Genomic DNA, 19,451 nt, shown 5'->3' on the forward strand with positions numbered 1-19,451 from the left:
GTTCTAAGACACCTACCCAGTGTAAACCAAAATAAGTGGTTAATCAGAAGTTTTTCAAAAGCACAGTCCTGATGCAATCTAAAATGCTTAAAGTAGACACATTGTCTCTCTTGGAGCAGACACAGTCATAACCTATAATAGCTTCAGTCAACTACAATTCTTCTGCATTACATATGCTTACCTTCAGACTCTGTTTCTGAACTACATGCATTTTATCACCCAAAGAAAATATGATGCTAGGCAAGAAGACCGTCATATTCCAATCAGCTGGAGGCACTGCTCTGAATACCATGATTTTCTACATTAATGACTGGCACGAAGAGTTTGTACACCAGCATATAATGTTCATCTTTTCTTCATATACAGAGACACACAACTACAAAAAAAAAATATGTACTTCTATTATAAGTGAGCTTTACTTCAAGGATGAGGTATTTTGCTCATATAAATATGGATCAGCAATCTTTAAACTAATAAAATACTAATACTGAGGGCAGGCATTCCCATTGCCCATATATGACTCTGTCCATAGATTGTAAACCACTATTGTGGCAAAATGATCACTAAGATGTCATAAAGGCAATAAACAGCAGAAATTAGAATGAACAAAACTAAAATAATAGAATATTCTTCTGTCCATCTTCCCACAAGATAACTGGGCAGCTGAAGCTTATATACTCTTCAATAACAAGAAAATATATTTAAAATTTGGCAGTATGTGCAAGTAATCATTTAGATGTAAAGTGTTCCAAATTCATTTTTAAGTAAGCTGGAAGAATAACTACTGCTACCAAAAAATGAAATGTTGTAGTGCAAAACACAATCTCATAAGGTAAAAGTATTTTAAATGGCAATAAACTCAGTCTGGGGAAATCTGACAGTGTTTTTGTAACAATACATCTGTGAAGGTTCTACTTACAAATAGCAATGATAAATTATCATTTCAATTTGTTCTGTCAGGTTACTGACAAACAAATGGCAGGTTGAACACCAGGGAAATTGATCCTACACAGAAAAATAATTACCCCCAACTTTTTACAGGACAACTATGTTGTCCCAAAACTAAAAAAAATTTCAGCATAAACATAGCAAAAATTACCAAATTGCACTGTTTTCTCCAGTTCCATATCTTTTCCTCAATTCCACCAAAAAGAATCCAAGCATACACTTTAAAGTAAAAAAAGTTTGTCCGTGGTAATGTTTCTTTAATGATGAGCAGTTACAGCATAGGGTTAACTGGATTACCATTATGGCCTCAAATTGCATCAGGAGAGGTTTAGATTGGATATTAGAAAAAAAATCTTTACTGAAAGGCATTGGAACAGGCTGCCCAGAGAGATGGCGGAGTCACCATCCCTGGAGGTGTTCAAAACATATGTGGACATGGCACTTCAGGGCATGGTTTAGGAAACATGATGGTGTTGGGCTGACAGTTGGACTTGATGATCTTAGAGGTCTTTTCCAACCTTAACGATTCTATGATTCTATAATTCTATAATTCTATGATTCTATTATAGCATCAAAATATTACAGCTGTAAGTGAAGAAAATATTAAAATGTTCTATAACCAGTATGGAAAAATTTGTAGACTCACAACAAATATTGTTCACTACAATTCAGAATTTTTATCTTGCTCAAAGATTTTCGTACCCCTCTCTGTTACCTGTAGTCTCCATTTCTAGATGTCTGACCTTGGATGTTACCATTTTAAAACCTGTTTTTAATTTTACTGTGTTCTAGATCACTCTGTAGGTCCCTGCTGGTATTTCATCTTTATTTATGACTTCACTGCCTTCTTAATCTCATTTACAAACTATCTGTTCAAGTTTTTTTTTATCTCCAAACCCTGTGTCACTAAGTCAATAATAAAGTGTTGTGAAGTCCTTCTAGAAACACCTGCATTGAAGATTCTCTACCAGACTTACTTTTTGACATTACCAGTTAAGTCTTACTTAGTGCTACACTGATTTTTGCATAGTCTAAATTAATTAAATCAGAGTATCATACAGTTCTAAGTCAAACAGCTCAAGGAATTTGAAGAATAATATAACACACTGTGGTAGTGACATTTGTAATCTCATTTTTAAATAATATTAAATATATAAATATAGAAAGGAAAATAAAAATTGTTAATATGTATCATCAAGTAGCAATCAAGATATACTGAATATCCTACAGAAGAGAGTTAATAAAACAATAACTTTCATATGAGAATTTCCCCAAAGAGATTAAGTCATAGACCAAAGTTTTCAAGATAGCAATCTTCAAATGAACACAAAAAATTACCTGCAACTGAAATTATATTTCATTTATACAGTGTAACATCACTTTAGCTATCTGTTCTAAAGTATCTCAAAGTACCAAGATTTCTAAATTGTATTACAATAAAAGCATTATTTTAAACTAACCTGAAATACAAATTACAGTTCTGTGTTCTTATTCCCACCAGATAGACTTATGCATTTAGAATACCCTTCCATTCTCTGGCGAAACATATGGTCTTGAGTGCTTAAGGAAATATGAGTCACACAATAGGTTCCCTTCTACAGAGCTGCACTTATGAGCTTATAGTAAAAAATATTAGAATCCAGTATTCTACAGACTTCTGCAATTACAAATCTATTGTATCATCACTCTTCCATAGACACTTAATATTAAATTTTACTAATGTCTTATTACCTGATGTTCCAGACAAAGTAACATTTTTATGAAAACTGTAAAAAGGCCTGGGCAAAAAAGCTGTATCTCATTTCACAGTTTTTTACAGTTTAGTATTTTACAGTTTTATTTTATACTCTGCTATGGGATGTCTAGATCAAGATGTAAGATACAAAGCCTTCATTCGCTTTTAAATTACCTAAGGTGGTAAAGCAGTACTTAAGCTAAACACCTAGTTACAAAAATAACCTCTGCCATAGGTCTCTTCCTTTGCAGTTGGAAACCTAGAAAGCTTTTCACAGGATATTTGCAGAATTTGTTTCATTTAGATATTGTGGTAGGTAATTTGAATTTACAAAAAGCAAAGCAATGAAAGGTGTTCTTCTAAGTAAGGTTCTTCCCCTCCAGTCTTCAGACAGCATAGCACACCCTATCCCCACACTTTTTAGAATACCTCACAGTATGCATTACTGTATCATCTTTCAAAACTACCAGTAAAACAGGGTAAGTAGTGGATTTCAGTACACATAACTAGTTCTGCATAATTTTATAGAAAACATGTCTTGTGATTAAAAAAAAAAAAACACCACAAAACAGAATACACATTTGGACATCATCGTATACTTCAGATTTTGGAAAGGGGTGACATCACTCTCTCTTAAAACTGTTCATGATGTCAGAAACTTTATCATCTAATTAAGGTGACTTCAGATTACCCAGCTACAGTTACAGTTTTGGTCATTTCCACATTAAGCAGCAAGGAAATGAAGAGTGATCAAGTTCAGGGCGTACTATCAAAAAACAACGCGCAACTCAGAAAACAAAACACATTCATAGATTGTGAAACTGGCCATTCACCTGCATTTTTAAAGAAGTTTTGTGCTTCTAGTGACACTAGTGGAAAAACACTGAAAAATAACTTATCAACACCATATTCAAATATGCATACAGCCATATACAAATTGATAATAGCTAGCTTCAGAGGACCTGATAACCATTCTCTGAGTACACCTTTTTTATATTCTCTAAGGAGAAACTGAAAACACAGCACCAATGCATGTTCTGGTTTTCTCATTACTTGCAGGAATTCATGCTGTAGGTTTAAAAAGTAAGACTTCCCTCTTTCTTGCTCATAACTTTGTATGCCAACTGATCAAAGCAGGGAATAGAGAAAATCCCAATATTTCCCCAATTCACAATAAATTCATTTTACAACTCTATTTATCAAACTGGTAATTTATAAGGTAACTGCAAGATTAAATTATATATATGATTTTAACATTGATCTCTTGATTACTTTATTTCAGTTATTTTACTACTATATTTTCTCATGTGCATATTAAATCCCTGTTTTAATCAAGGTGTCACAGTTGTAAATTATGTACATTGCTGAGTCTCAAGATACTTCATATTTAATCTATTGAGTATTACTGAGTCTACGCTTTTCATTAAGTTCTATACATAGAGACAGTAGATTCATACAGACGCAGAAATTGAAAGCTGTGCAACAAGCCTTAGTATTAACATAGAATAACTGTTTGTACATACATTTAACTTCTATTTAAAACCTCTCTGTTGCTAGTCTTTTTACCTATTTTCAATAAATAACCAGAATCACACATGCACATGAATGTTCAGATAATAAGTGTACATATATCTATATTATATATTCATAGAAACATCAAATATTAATAACAGATGGATGAGATACATTCCAAAATTTCCTGCCAGGACTAGCTACCCAAATATCATATATTTCAAAATTCACTATATTGCAAATTATCTCAAAAGATAGATAACTGCCAAAAGGCCCGACTTTCTGACCTGATTTGTTTTTTCATTTGAATGAATGCAGTGCTTCTGACGAAGTCGCATTTATGTGCTGAACAAAGTTTGTATGAATAGTATGATATAGAATTACCACTAGGTATCCAAAGCCTAAATGTCTCGTTTTTAGCCATTTCATGAATCGGTATTAACTAATTGCTGGGAATTAAACTGACTTACAGGGTTAATATTGCATTAACTAATCCAAAGTAGATCCTTGATTTCAACCCTCACCTCATAAAAAATGTGGAGTACCTTATTCCTCAGTTACAGTTATTCCTCAATTAGAGTTCAAAATTATAAACTCCTCAGTGAGAAATTATTGACTTAATTCTACAAGAAACTTTAAATTTCTACACAAGACTATAATCTTATTTTGTATGACCTTCCATTTTAGCTAGCTATCCTTGAGCAAGTAAGTTTTCAAAATGGGAGTTTTGTGAGGCCTCTATGAATAATTGAAGTTTTCTGCATGCTACAGCCCCTACAGTGCATGCTAGAAAAGTCTAGGTTTGTAATCCCACTTCAGGCTACAACACTGTAAATTACATATTCACAGTTCTTTTCCCAGCCAAGTGTGGAAATACTGTGAAAATTCACTTTCATTTCCCTAATGCTTTTGTATTTTCTCCGAGAAGTTTCCTTATTTTCAGTCATGATCCTTGTAAAAGGTGGATCTATTGCCACTTTTTAGAAAGCTGAAACGGTCTACTATGCACTGGAACACCCTCCAACCTTTCACTTAACATACATATTCAGACTTTTTGGAGCGCATTCCTCTGCATAAATTCCAGCCTATTTCCTCCCTGTCCTGGCTCTAAAGCAAGTAGTTGAAATATGTTTTATATCTTTCTGAAGTCTGAGTTTTCATATATTTCTATCAAAATCAGTTAAATAACTACTGAGACCTAATACCTATAATATATTCAGCTTGATTTAAGTACCTCCCTGGAATCCAGAGGTGGCAAGTAACTCAGAATTAAGTCCAAGTTTTCACCTCTTTTTCCTTTATGCATACACATTATTGATGTTACAGTGATCTATTTTGTGAAATTAAATGAAAAAGGGTGGCAGCATTAGACTGGATCAAAAAGCCCACTGCTTGTATCTATAAATACTTGAATATGTTGAATGCAGGGATGACTTCTCAATGTAATATATGGCACATGCCAACAATGCCACAATGTCAACAATGACACCAAAACACTAACTGAAACCTGTAGGTCTAAGCCTGGACCCATCAGACATGGATAGCCTTTTGCAGTGAGGGTTGCTTAAAAACTTTCATTATCCATATGTATTGGGTAAAAAAAAAAAATACACTGCTTCAATCGGTTGACATGTAAAACTTATTTTATTTCTGCTGTTGGATTAGTGCAATTTCTGTGTAGCCACAATGTTTGTTTGAATAGTGAGGTAAATGCCCTACTTTGACAGATAGGATGCATTCTAATACCCCCTTAAACAGGGCTAGACTCAATTCCTAGCTGACACTAACAAACATAGAACAGGATTATTAAGGTTTTCCTAGGCAAAATGCTCACAGTTCTGCAATTCACTTCTTCACTTATACTGAAAAATCAAGAATTCAAGCAATTACACAACAATACCTACAGGCAAAGACCTATAGGTTTGGCTTTGGGAGAATGTCTGTCAACTAGGATAAGGAGTTTACTGTTCATTTGTCTGACACCTGTGCTGAGCAGAAACGGCTGTCATTCATTGTGAACTGCTTTATGAATGCCTTCTTAACTTGGCCTCTATAGAAAAGTGGCATACAGGTATGCAGACTCATTAAAAAGCTATGGGGTGTAAGCTAAAGTGCTTGCAGCATGTCCTCTATTCCATACAGCCATCCAAGTGTACTGAGCTAAACATGAAGTAGCTTCATCCTTAGTAAAATTTCATCTGATGACACAGCAGGCAAGTATGCAATTATCACAAAACAGCTTCAATTCAGCCTGCTTACACCCGTTACTCCACATAACCTGCTTTAGGGTTTATACTTTTCACTAAATAGGGCAAGCAACTGCAGCAGCTACGAGTTCAGTAGCAGATGCGATCAGTACCTCTGAAAATACTATATAGTCCTATATTTACATGGCAATAGTAATTCTGCAAGCAACATATACTTTTGTAGAGCACAAATCTCAGGAGAAACTGAGTTTTGTTCTTAACCATTTATCTTGATTTTTGTTTTACTTTAACTACGCTCTCTGTGCTACAATAATATTAATTCCCACACAAACTATTCGGCCTGTGATTTCAAATGCTGGCTATGACTTAGCTTCCACAGGCTTCCTGGAAAATCATAGCACTAATAGTAAGTAAACACACACATGCAGACATACTGACTAGCTGATAACATTCTAATCAACTTTTTACCATATAATTTTATCACATTGCCATCTTCATGTTACAACAGACATCTGGCAAGTGGTATGAAACTTTATTAGCCTACATGTAAAGCATATATACTTGTCAGTTATATTTTATCTCTTTTGATTTAAATATATATAAATATATATCAGTCTCTGACTGCCTGAAGTGAATTTTGAATTATAAGTACCTACAGTTTCAGGCAGAACATACTCCTTTTTAATGGAGACATCAAATTTCTTAATATCTTATTTAAAAATTATAGCAGGCAAGCCTAGAATATTAGTGGGATTGGGGAACTTGGAAAAAAGCATGCAAATACACTTTTTTTCATTAAAATAGAAAAATGACAAAAAAAAACCAGATGTAGAGAGCTAAATTAATCACTGGAATCTGCTAAGAAAATACTGGAAACCAGGTACGTTGCAATTTGCATTCAGTTTGTTACATAATAGTAATACAAAATACATTAGATATACTGTGGGATCAAGTTACATCCCTGTGAAAGGTTACTGAATACTCTTATTTCAAGTATTGTGATCCATGCTTTTCAGTCATTTTTAGAACTACATTCTGTTAAGGAAGAATGTGAAAATATCACTGAGAGCAGGAAGTAGTGCAAAGCAAATAATTTTCAAAGGAAGCACAGAAACAAAACCTTTTATTATAGTTCCACAAATACGTCTCAAGGTATCCTTTGGATAAATCGAGTTCATTAACTTTGTCTGATTATTAGGACATTAATGTTAGCAAAGAATAAGCCATGGCCTAAAACAGACTGTTTGGGTGAAATAATAAGAGGATTTGCCATAATATAATAAAATGTATTCATATAGGAGTCTCATTGTCAAACAGTTGAGATAGTTGAGCACAATCATGTGCATGTTTCTGAAAGAACAGACCTTCATAGCAAAATGAACATAGACTTTCACTGGAATACCGCACGTGGTATGAAAAATCTGGAGCTACCTTGTTCTGTTACTAATAGGCATAATCCAGACATGCTGGAAGACATCCCTTAGGGCTTTTTTTCATACTTGACTTACAAATGGGTAGCAGGTTAAGTACCATTTCATATTTATCTAAAATCATGTTATAACATTCCTACTGAGATACCTTAGAAAATACAAGTATTTTAAAAATATATAGGATATTAAAGACATCAAGTACCAGAGTAACATACACATGATCTTGTACCTATACAGTTTCCAAAATAAGCTCAGGTGATGCACAGCTCCTCTACACAAGCTGAAGTTAGATGATGCAAGAAACTAAACAACAGTGAATGTGGCTGCCTAACAGTATGATCACCTTTTGTAACTGATACTTGTCCAGGGGTGTTCTAAACAAGGTAGTAAGCGCACACTGAAAAGCAAAACCCTTCTTCCAGATTTTAGATGCAACTTTTCCTGCAAATCCACCTGCAAAGATAGCACTAGCATCTACAGTCTTATTATATCTCCTTTATTCACCTAGAACACTGCTCCAAAGAAAATTACCTAATCAATTTCTTCAACATCCCTGTCTCCCTTGGTGTGTTCCCCTGCTGCCTTTTCCCCTTTCTATAACATCAAATTCAAGCTGCTCCTTTCACCTTCAAGGTTACTCATTAATTATCCCCACCTTATTTACATCTTATTTCCTGTATGACAACTCCCACTTCTAAATCAGCTCACAATGCCAACCCTCAATTAACACTTGTCAAATTTTCAAACAAGCTGAAAATGTTCTTTTCTTATTGCTAGGGAGAAATCCACCAGAAAGTAATTTGCAAAACTAACGCATTACTCTATTTTAAATGCATTGGAGTGGCTGCTTTCCCATGATATTTGCAAAAATATTGATAACATTCTACATGAACATGACTTAAAGTTATTAAGCCTGACCAGTCAAACAGGGATCAAGTGCTGTAGATTTAATTGCGAACCATACATCCTCTCATATATTAAGCCTATTCAGATGACAGGCAATATCCAGTGTTAGCATCTCACATAAAATAATCCTTCAATATCAAAAATAAGGGCTGACAGCTCCTGATGAAAAAACAGAAACAGAAAAAAATAATAAAGTCTTTTAAAACAAAAACCACTTAAAATTAGCATCTGCACCACTTGTAGCATACACGAATTTCACTGGTCTTAAATTTTAATATTTTCCCAAAGGTCCATTAAGTTCCTTCTAAGTAATGGAAAAAAAGGCGATTTTGTCTGACTCCACCACCTTCTTCCCACTTAGATGCCCTTCAGCTCGTCCCAAGAGAAAGAAGTGCTGACAGATCATAGAGAAATAAATAAAACTCAGAGGCATTTACAAAATCTGTGGAAGCAGAAATGGAAGTTCATATGATTTAAAAGCTGTACAGTGCTCATGGGATGACTTGGATATATGCTTCCCTTCTGAGATGAACATAATCAGAAGGTGCAGCTTTTTCAGTATCAACACTTGTTGGTATTTTACAACTACTCTGCCTTACGTAAATGCTAAAACACTGTTTTCTTGTGCTGATCTGATATTCCAAGATACCCCGGGTGGGATGCTTGTCTTTACAGTTTCAAGTGAGCAAGAAGCTTCATATATGGAAGGAAAACTTTTTTAGTGGACTTTGGAATTTTGATCAGGTTAAGCTGCCCATAACTACTGTTTCTGTTCTTTGCATTTCTGCATCTGAAATCTCATATCATACACCTAAATTTTAGAATCTTTTGAATTTTTACCGGATGGCTTGATCTTCAGAATGAGTCATTATTCTGCTAGAGGCTTCAACACTACCAAAACCAAGGCAATGATAACATGGTAACAATAACATATTCAGAATGCATATAAATAACCACTTTGTGTCTAAGTCAGAAAGTAATACATATTTTCTGTTTTTTATAATTTAATATTGTGTCTCAATAAAAGAATGCTTTATATCATTCAGAGTAACCAGCTACATTGTATTTATGTAAATGAAATCTATTTTATATCCACAAGGTGACATGCATATCAGAAATCAGGAATTTTTCCCATGAAAAAGGAGAAGAGTTTGTGCCAGTTTCAAAACTTAACACAAATAATGTAACAGTTACAAATAATAATGTTACCTATTTTTAATTTCCAGCTATGTAGCATTTTTATTAATCAAAAGCAACATTAAATGGTTTTCCTCAGCAATGTATTTATTATACGATATTGTTCTATATAGTAAATAAGTTATATAATTAGAATACATAAATATAACTAAATCTTGATTTATGTAGGATAAAAACACAACACCATAAATTCTCTGGATTTGATCCAGTTTCTTCCAACTCCAGCAAAATAACTTTATCACTGCACTGATTTTTATTAATGTGAATTTCAGCAATTACTCAGAAAACAGTTATCTTACCTACAGTTTTCAGATTCTTTTTTAACATGTAGAAGAGCATTATAAATATGGAATTAACTTCTTTAAAATAAATAACACAAAATTTAGGCAGCTTAATGTTGAAGAATCAAATTGAATAATATATAAATGACAAAAAGGGACATTAAGTATGTTGAAGATTATATAATCACAAGTGAAATTAAAGCTCAGAGATCCAGGTGGGAAATTAAGTATTGTGAAAGTAACATATTCTTTTCTTTCTGCTAACATCCTTAATGTTAATATGATCCATGTCATAAACTAAGATAGCTATGTAAGTCGCAGAACAAAGTCATTTCTCAGAAGCAAGGAAATTGGTGTACATTTAATACACAATCCGTTACTCAACATTATTACATAGAATAGTAGATAGGAAAGCAGACTGAACACTTCCGAATGATTCAAGATCCATCAGCTGTGTTTTGTTTGTTCTACAAAGTCTGCTCAAATGGTGTACCTTTACGTGTATATCCTGGTAAGAACTTTAAAAACAGAACAGTAACACTACCTCAGTCTGTCTTTAAACATCTTTTTTCATGCTGAGGAATACATATTCATATACATATTTGATATTCTTACAGGGTTTTCACGTATGGGGTAAGAGTTGATACAGATGGACATATCCATCCTTATAGCCAAGAGACTATAAGAGTAGGGATCAGACACTAAGGAACTTAGCTCCATTCTTCTGAACACTTTGCACTTAGGAAATCAACACAAGGCACAGGATGCCTTGGCATCTTTATTTTTCTCCTGCTGAAAATGGGAGTGCAGAAGGGTGGTCTACCCTTGAAGACACTGTGTACTTTAAACTTAGTTTGGCAAATGACAGAGTTTGATCTAGGGTTTTTAAAATAAGCACTTGCTAAGTTTAGAATACTTCCAGCCTTTTGGAACATGAGCAAGTTCCTCTTGAGATATTCATTACTGATTTTCACCACTGATTTTAATTTAAAGTTGTGGGTGATATTTTCATCTAAAATAATAATAATCTCTCCCTTTTTTTAAGCTGCACGTTAAGGTAAAACTGGAACACCAAAACTTTGGAAGACTTAAATAAAAATTCAGACTTGAGTACATTAGAGATAAGGCAAGAATAGGGCTAAATTGGTAACAGAATTTGGTATCCTACATATCAAACTTATGTTCAGTCCATCCTCAGGTCACTAATGACTGTAATCACTGCTGTCACAAAGCACCATCTTGAAAAAGCATTCAGCATATCTGAATAAAACTATACACCTGAAAAATATTAGGACTGTTTGAATTGTATATTGCATACCTCTCTTTTGCTTCTCTTTCTTTTGGTGCCAAGGGCAAACAAGCCATGAAGCTCAATTTGAGTAATGTTATGGCTCATATTAAGCCAAAGATCTTTCTAGTACCAACAGAAGAGTTTTTCTCCTAATAAATAAGCTTGTAAAGACAGCAATGCTCTGGGATCTCTTGGCCTTATCACCTCCTGTTGCAAAGTCTAAGAAGGTAAAGCTCGATGAAATTCAGACTTCAATTAGATTATTACACATTATTAGATTATTACACAAAGGGGAGGCAGAGGAGGAAGCAGAAGACTTTCTCACTATTTGGTGCATGATAATGCATAATCTTAAGCTAAAGGTGATTTAAAATAGAATCAAAGTGATTAAGTTCTATGAATGGAAATTAATTGACATTTATTTATATGTAATTTCTCAGCTAATTTCCTACTCATGCACCAGTGAAAAATATTATATGGTTGGAAGAGCAGAGAAGTACATGATGGTTCCAGTCTGCTCATTTCTCTAGGTTTCTAGACCGGTTTAATTTCTTTGTTCTTTCAGCTTGCTGTACCAACTCAAACCAATTTTTTTTTCCTGTGACCTGTGTTTCCAATTACACTTTAAGATTCCTTACCCTTGCTAAGTGCAGACATACCTTGATAAAAGAGGGGTTTTTTAAACAGAGTTAGAATCAAATACTAGGATTCACATTTTGAGCACCAATGTTTCCTAAAACAATATAAAATGTATTTCCCAGATTGGATATTTTTCTTCCTTTATTCTTCCTGGACACAGTAATTAATTTTTCAACCACATTTACAGTCATTAAAAGTTAAATAGGTCAGAAAAGATCTAACGAACATTCTGGACAAGCATATATAAAAAGTTTTCAATATAAACTTTGCTGACATAGTTTTGCTTCTGAGTGTGATCCAGGTAAGGATTAGTCAGTCGTTTCCACTCATGTGGATTATGCTCTACTGCTGCATTATTTAGCAGAGATAAAAATTTCACAATGAATAATTTAATTATTTGCTGCGTACTTCACCCCAAGAAAAGGGGCACTTTAAGTTACTTCCTTACCTTGTTTTGAGTATGCTTCTGTTACTAAAAAAACCCCACCCTATATTTATTTTTATACCACACTATACTTTGTATTACATTAACACTTCTATTACTATGGCATCAATATTTGCTTGTTATTTCAAAGGGAGTATCGAGTCACAAGCTTTTTCTCAGGCTGTTTATAGAACACTAAATGTTACATGAAAAGTTTTAACAATCTAATAGGGCTTCCTACTGACCCTATACTACAAGTTACAATATACAAATAAAAATGTTTTGATTATAGTAATTTTTCATACTTCATGAGTTCAAGGAAGTACTTGGTCTCTATTTATTATTACAGGATTAGCAGGAACATACAACTGGGGGAAATTGCACAACTGCAAGATAACAATTAGATAGCAGTTCTGTTGAAAAGTATTTCGGGCTACTGTGCACTAGAAGCCAATTAGGATAAAAATTGCCACGCTGTTGGAAAAAGTCAGTCATCTAACTAAGATAAATAAACAGCCACATAACTTGCAGAACACTTAAGCAATGCTTCTGCACTATCCACTCTTAGCATCTCTCTAGCTGAAGGCTTTGATCAGTTTTGGACATGTTACATAATTAAAGGTATGGATCAAAATTGGAAAGAGTGTAGAAGAAAGGGGCAACTAGGTTAGAACTATAAAAATATGGAATAAAAAGAAAAAAATGAAAGATGGTGAGACTTACCAGACAATTTTAGTTAAGTTTTAGTGTTAGGCTTTGTTTGCTCAAACCAATTCCTATCCCTCTCATCCAATATCTTTGTTTCATAGTGTCCTCAGAGTGTTATTGTTTGTTAAAATTACCAGTTTCTTCTGTATTTTTTAAGCTACACTAATAAAAAACAGAAATGCTGGTGACCACCTCAGTAATTTTTTAATGGTATTTGTTATTTACTGTTGACTGATGAAAATAAGATGGATCTTTAGTGAAATTCCTGTGATGTTAATTATCACAGAGGCATTCTTCCCCTCACATATGGGAAAGCCTGTAAACAATGTAGATATATCAAAACACCTATTGTAAGTGTGAACTGTTTTTATTCTCACAGCCAAGCACAGACTATGCCTTACAATTCCTAGAACATCGGTGCACAGAGAAATGTGAGTTGCTGATAATCTAAGGTTTAGTGGACAGAGGGAAATGAAATAAACACCAGTTCCTGAAGCACAGGTATACATGTAGCAGTCCTTTATATCATTATCCTGTCATTAGATGGGATTTCACTACTATTTTATTTATGATATCTCAAGTGTCCGATAAAGAGAGAGCACACGCATGTGGATCCGCAAAAAGGGATCTCAGACTGAAATCTGTGATATTTTTTGTTTGATATTATAAAATCAAGTAGAACAGTTCAGCAGAATATTTATCCTCCTTCTGTTTACTACCATACTTCCTTACTAGTAGCATCTCTAGGCACTTCTATAAGAAGTCCCTTCACTGGTTCTTGAGAACCCAACTGTTGGCTTGAAATACATAGTGCTATTTCATTTTCTAAGCAAAGGGAACATAAATAAATAAAAGAAGTTGATGAGTTTAACCTGAAATTATGAGTTTAGAACTAATAATTGAAAATACTGATGAATGTGTCCAAAACTGGAAAGGTAATTTTAATAGCAGGTGCTCTCACTCTCATAATTTTTTAAGGTCAGCTGCTGTAAACAAGTGAATATGACCACATTCCAAAACATAGGTGTGATATCCTGTGGTGATAACTGAGTGATGTCTATCCAGTGATTTCTCAGTTTCAAAATTTGACAAGAAAATTTCATCCTTCCATTATAACATATCCTAGGGGGGTGGAAAATGCACATTGCCTCATGAACTTGCAAGTCACTTGAGCACAGACTTGCAGCACTATGTATTCTCCTGGAACTCTGCTGCCGTCTGTATTTAATATAAACTTATATTATTAGTTGACTCCCCTAACTCTAAATTAAACAGATAAACTTACTTCCCTCTGACTGTGTTTTGGTTGTCTTTGCATGTGTGCGTTTAAATACACATTCAAATACCTGTTTACACAGATATTTAATGTGGTGGGATTGATTAGCTCCCCTCATGTATGACCAAGTGCTCATTTTACACATTTACTTCCCTGTGGGCATAAAGCTCTAAGACTTCGGTTCAGGAGGAATAATAAAACTAAGCTAAGCTATTATTCCAAATATATGGAAGTTTCTAGTGATTTTTAAGACCTCAGAGATGGTAGATTTTTGCTTTTCTTCCCTCTGTAGCCTTTTGCTGTTAAGAGGAGCTCCCCAGCAGTTTTTCTATGCTGTACCATCCGGAAGAAATCTTCCAGAGAGGCCAAATTTGGGAACACCTTTTGGAAGAGGTTATAATGACAGCAACAAAAGGAAAGAAAATAATTGGTTTTCAAGGCTCATTTTGGAATCTCCAATCTTCATGGCATTGCATTATGTAATGCTCTCCATCTGAAACCTTAGAATAGTAGAAGTAACAGAAAGTTAAGCTCAACAGTCAGAGGCACAGGTTCAAGTATTGGACCTAGGGACTAAATGTATGAGTTTTGTTCTGAAGCGGTTTAATTTCTGGAATTGGTGGGATAATTGGCTGTCCCTGGAGCAAACCATTCCCATCATGACTATTTTTCCTGTCTGGAGCTGGATGGCCTTAGATCAGCTTAGGCCAAAGTAGGAAGGGCAAGAGTGGGAATGTTCCCCAACAAACTATTTGATAGGAAGACACAGTTCTTTTTTTCCCACTTTTTTCCCTGACTATCCTTGCAGCTGAACGTTCTCTCTGAAATCTGAAAAAAGGCTACAGGTCCCTCAGAGGGAGAAACAGAGTGAAGGGATAGTCTATGCAAACTAACCTACCTAAGCATCCAGTCATTCCTAGAATTGTGTATCTAACAAATAGCAGTGGAAAACAACACTTCCAGCACCAGAATTTCCACTGTGCAATTGCTATTCAGCACTTCTGAGACTGCACCCAGACAGCTATGCTTGGTTCTGTGCTACCTCCCTGATCAGAGATAGAACGCAAAGAAGATGGAGCCAGACTCTTGGAGGTGCACAGTGACATGACATGAACGCAGGGACCCAAGTCAGATCATAGGAAATTCTGATTAGACACTGGAAGAAGGTTTTACCATGAAGTGGTCAAATACTGGAACAGTTTGTCCAAAGATGCTGTGGAACCTCCATCCTTGGGAATGCTCAAGACTCAACTGGACACAGCACAGCCCTGAGCTGATTTTGGACCTATACATTCCTGGCTTCCTCTCACATATACAGGTTTAAGATATAATCTCACAGGTTTTCCAATCATCTGCTAACTCCGAAGTCCTCTCTGATGGAGGAGCACCATGTAGTTAAAATTATTAAACTCCATTTAAGATAATTTTTCTAAGAAATTCACTAAGGTTCTTTCAGTGTTTTATGCAAAATTCCCAAGAAGAGGCATTTAGAACATCAGCTGAGTGCCACAGAGCTGACGCCATGGCTCTGTGTGTTCCTTTACATAACCACTTCTTGGGCAGCCATCTCTACTAATACTTAAATAATGTTGCTATATTAAAACCTATTTTAAAAATACTGAAAGAAATACCGGATTACGTAGTTCCCATTGAGAAATACATTACACCATTATGTTAATAATTTTAAGGTAGAACTTTACATGGCTATGCCTTTAACAAAAAGTGTTTAAGTCCTGATCAATCTCTATATTATTATGATGAGCTTGTCCAGCTAGATTACCAGGTTTCTATACTCACTAAATTAGGAAATTGGCACCATTCATTTGCAGCAATATTCATATTACAATAAACATATCTGAATATGTGAATTTTAAAAGCTAGCATTTTTACAAATTCCAACAGTATGAAAATTAATGCCACTTGTTTTGTTCTGGTCACACAACTGTAACAATCCAAAGCTGTAAGCCTTCTGAAACACACATGAAAATAAGGCCCTTATTATCACTTATTTAAAACATTTGACAACATGAGTTTCTTAATTTATCTTTATGAACAATTCATAAAGAACATTAATCCGGCAATGTTTACTAAGTTGTAAAAATTATTTGTATCTTTGAGGGAGGGCTAGCATATGCCCGTTATTGTAACATCTTGGGTGCTAGTACCACTTAGTGGTAAACAAAGCAATAAAACGCTGCCAGACAAGTAAACAACAAAATTTTTAATTAGAGACTGCTACTAAATTCTGAGAGCATTTTCTATTGGCCTGTAAGTTGGAAAACTCTCATCTTCCCTTTCTATAGGTTGTGTGGAAGTAGTTAGGACATAATAGATCAAGAGTAGCTTTTCAAACCAAGCAGAACAGAATGGCTTTTAGGATGGAAAGAAGGGTGCTTTTAATTGGAGCACACAGAGAATTTTGCCAGGATTTGCAAAGGCACCATAATTTTTCCAGGTGTTCTATTTGCAGGTACAGAAACCCAGGGCTTATTAGCGAAATGATTACAGTGTCTTACAGTACCCCAGACATCAGAAAGATGAGAAACTAACACCTAAAACTCCTTCCTTCTCAGAGAATAAAGCCTCTGGGCCACTGAACTATTACACTGCATTCAACCTTCGATGTTATTTTGGTTTCTTAACCCTTTATTGAGTCTTATAAGGACAAGATTGACACGTCAAGAAAAAACTGATACTTTGGAGCAATTTCCACATATAAGCAATGCAGTGGTGGGTGCTACCTGGTTAGACCTAGTCGCATACAAGGAATGGAAAGGAAGTTCATTTTTTTGACAGCAATGAATTTTAACGACCACTTATCGAAGTACAGTTTTGAAATAGACAGAATTAGGGAACAAACACTGGAACTACCGGATTGCAGAAGGGTAATGTTGCCTCACCTTTGTGCAGTTGTTTATGTATAAATACAACACCATGGGACATTCCACAACTAACGGAATTAGGACCGATGGCATTTCTTCTCTATTTTTCCAGCCTGAAATTTCAGTGGTGAAAAATAGAACATAGAAAGATGATATGGCAGGATGATTTAATTGACATATGACTAATGGCCCTTAAAAATGCTAAGTTTTTTTAAACAACTGAACTCTGACTATAGACCATGCAATAATGATAGTTATGTGAGAAGCAAATAGGGGTACCTGAAATTTTTGAAGATAACCAGAATATCAGTTCCATTTATTACAGAGAATGTTTTTGCACTGTTGACTGGGAAATTTAATTTATGTATTTATTTCCAAATTCCACTAGTACTGTTTATTATGACATAGTACCTTTCATTCTATGATCTAAAAAAATCACTTTAACATAAACCTGTAATGACTGTTTCTGGTTTTATTTCACACATGAGAAAACAGTGCCAGAGAGAGATTAAATGACTTGCCCAAGACCACATAGTAAACAAATGGCAAAAAAAAAAAAAAATCACAGATAGTCCCAGCTATCTCCTTGACTCCACTGCCTTTTGTATAGCTCTTGCGTATATGAATTCAAAGCACTTACCTTCTAATTTGAAAATATAGGAATAATCTTGACTTTTAAGAAAAGGACATCAGTCGATGATTCTGATACATTGTTCTGTGTAATGAAATGCTGTTGTATTCCTTTAAGGAAATACAGAGCTGTACTAAGTTGTGTACAAAGTTACTGGTGATTATACGGAGCCAGAGTAAGCATTAAAATGGTTACAAACAATATTTTGTTTTCCAAACTGCAAGTGCATTGTGTTTTTCAACTAATTTGGTTTAGAATTTTTGCTGGTTGGTTTTGCCTTTTAAATGTTAACTCTCTTCAGTCTGGATAATGAAGATGTACTAGTCTGTTCTAACTCTGATTTTAACATATGTAATTCCTTCTTCTCATATCTTTTGAAAAATAAAAATCACATATTTTTAAGTTTTCTACAAAAGTTAAAATAGAAGAAACTTCAAAGTTGAATGTTTGGCTTCTTAACCGTTCCTTTATGATTTTCACTGAGGTTTTAAAATTTAGGCTATCTTCAGAGCAAAACAAAACAAATTCTAGAAACACAATTCTACAATTTTTGCACCTTTGATCCATTAATGTTTGATACTATCCTTTATACCTGATGTGTTTTCTGTACAGTTCTATACATAATTTTTTTCCACCCTCTCATATTGAGAGTAATTTGGTTTTTCTGAAAGACAAGCTTATCACCCTGGACCATAATAAATCTATGGGAATCTATTAAGAAATGTTCTTCTAACAAACAGGGTAAATAAGGGAGAAATATCAAAAAGTTTTAAAATGAAAAGGGAACTGAAATACTTTGAAAAGGACTGGTGCCTTTTTCAAAAGTATTGGGTTTTTTGCAAGTTACTGGTTTTACAAGAATACTAAGAATATGCTTTGTTTAGCCTTTCATGAAAAAAAGCAGTTAACACAGAACTTGAAATGAACATATTTGTAAAGCAATTTGTTACAGTTCACTTTGTGTTTCCATGTTATAGTAATTTGCTTCATTCAACAGTGAGAATTTATTTTTGCTAAGAAAGTCATGGAATGGTCAATTTTCCGGAGCTTCTTTACTCTCCTTTGCTTTAGTACTTCTAAAAAGGAGGCACATCTGAAGCATGAAAATAAAATCCGCTGACACGCCCCCACCTTGTTTTTAAAGCAGCATGTCTTGTCGAAACAACATAGTTGCACTTATAAAAAGAATGGAAGTTTAAAAAACAAAATATTGTTCATAGAGGATATTAATTTCATATTTAAATGGGCATTATAAGTATTGTAATTAAGAATTTTTAAATGCCTCAAAAACCCTAACAAAAAAATAGTATGTGTACTTTCCCTTGCCACCTTGACTCATCATCCCCTCAGTAACTAATCACTTATAGAATAATGCTGAATATAC

The sequence above is a fragment of the Phalacrocorax carbo genome, chromosome Z, assembly GCF_963921805.1.
Source record: "Phalacrocorax carbo chromosome Z, bPhaCar2.1, whole genome shotgun sequence".
Lineage (NCBI taxonomy): Eukaryota > Metazoa > Chordata > Aves > Suliformes > Phalacrocoracidae > Phalacrocorax > Phalacrocorax carbo.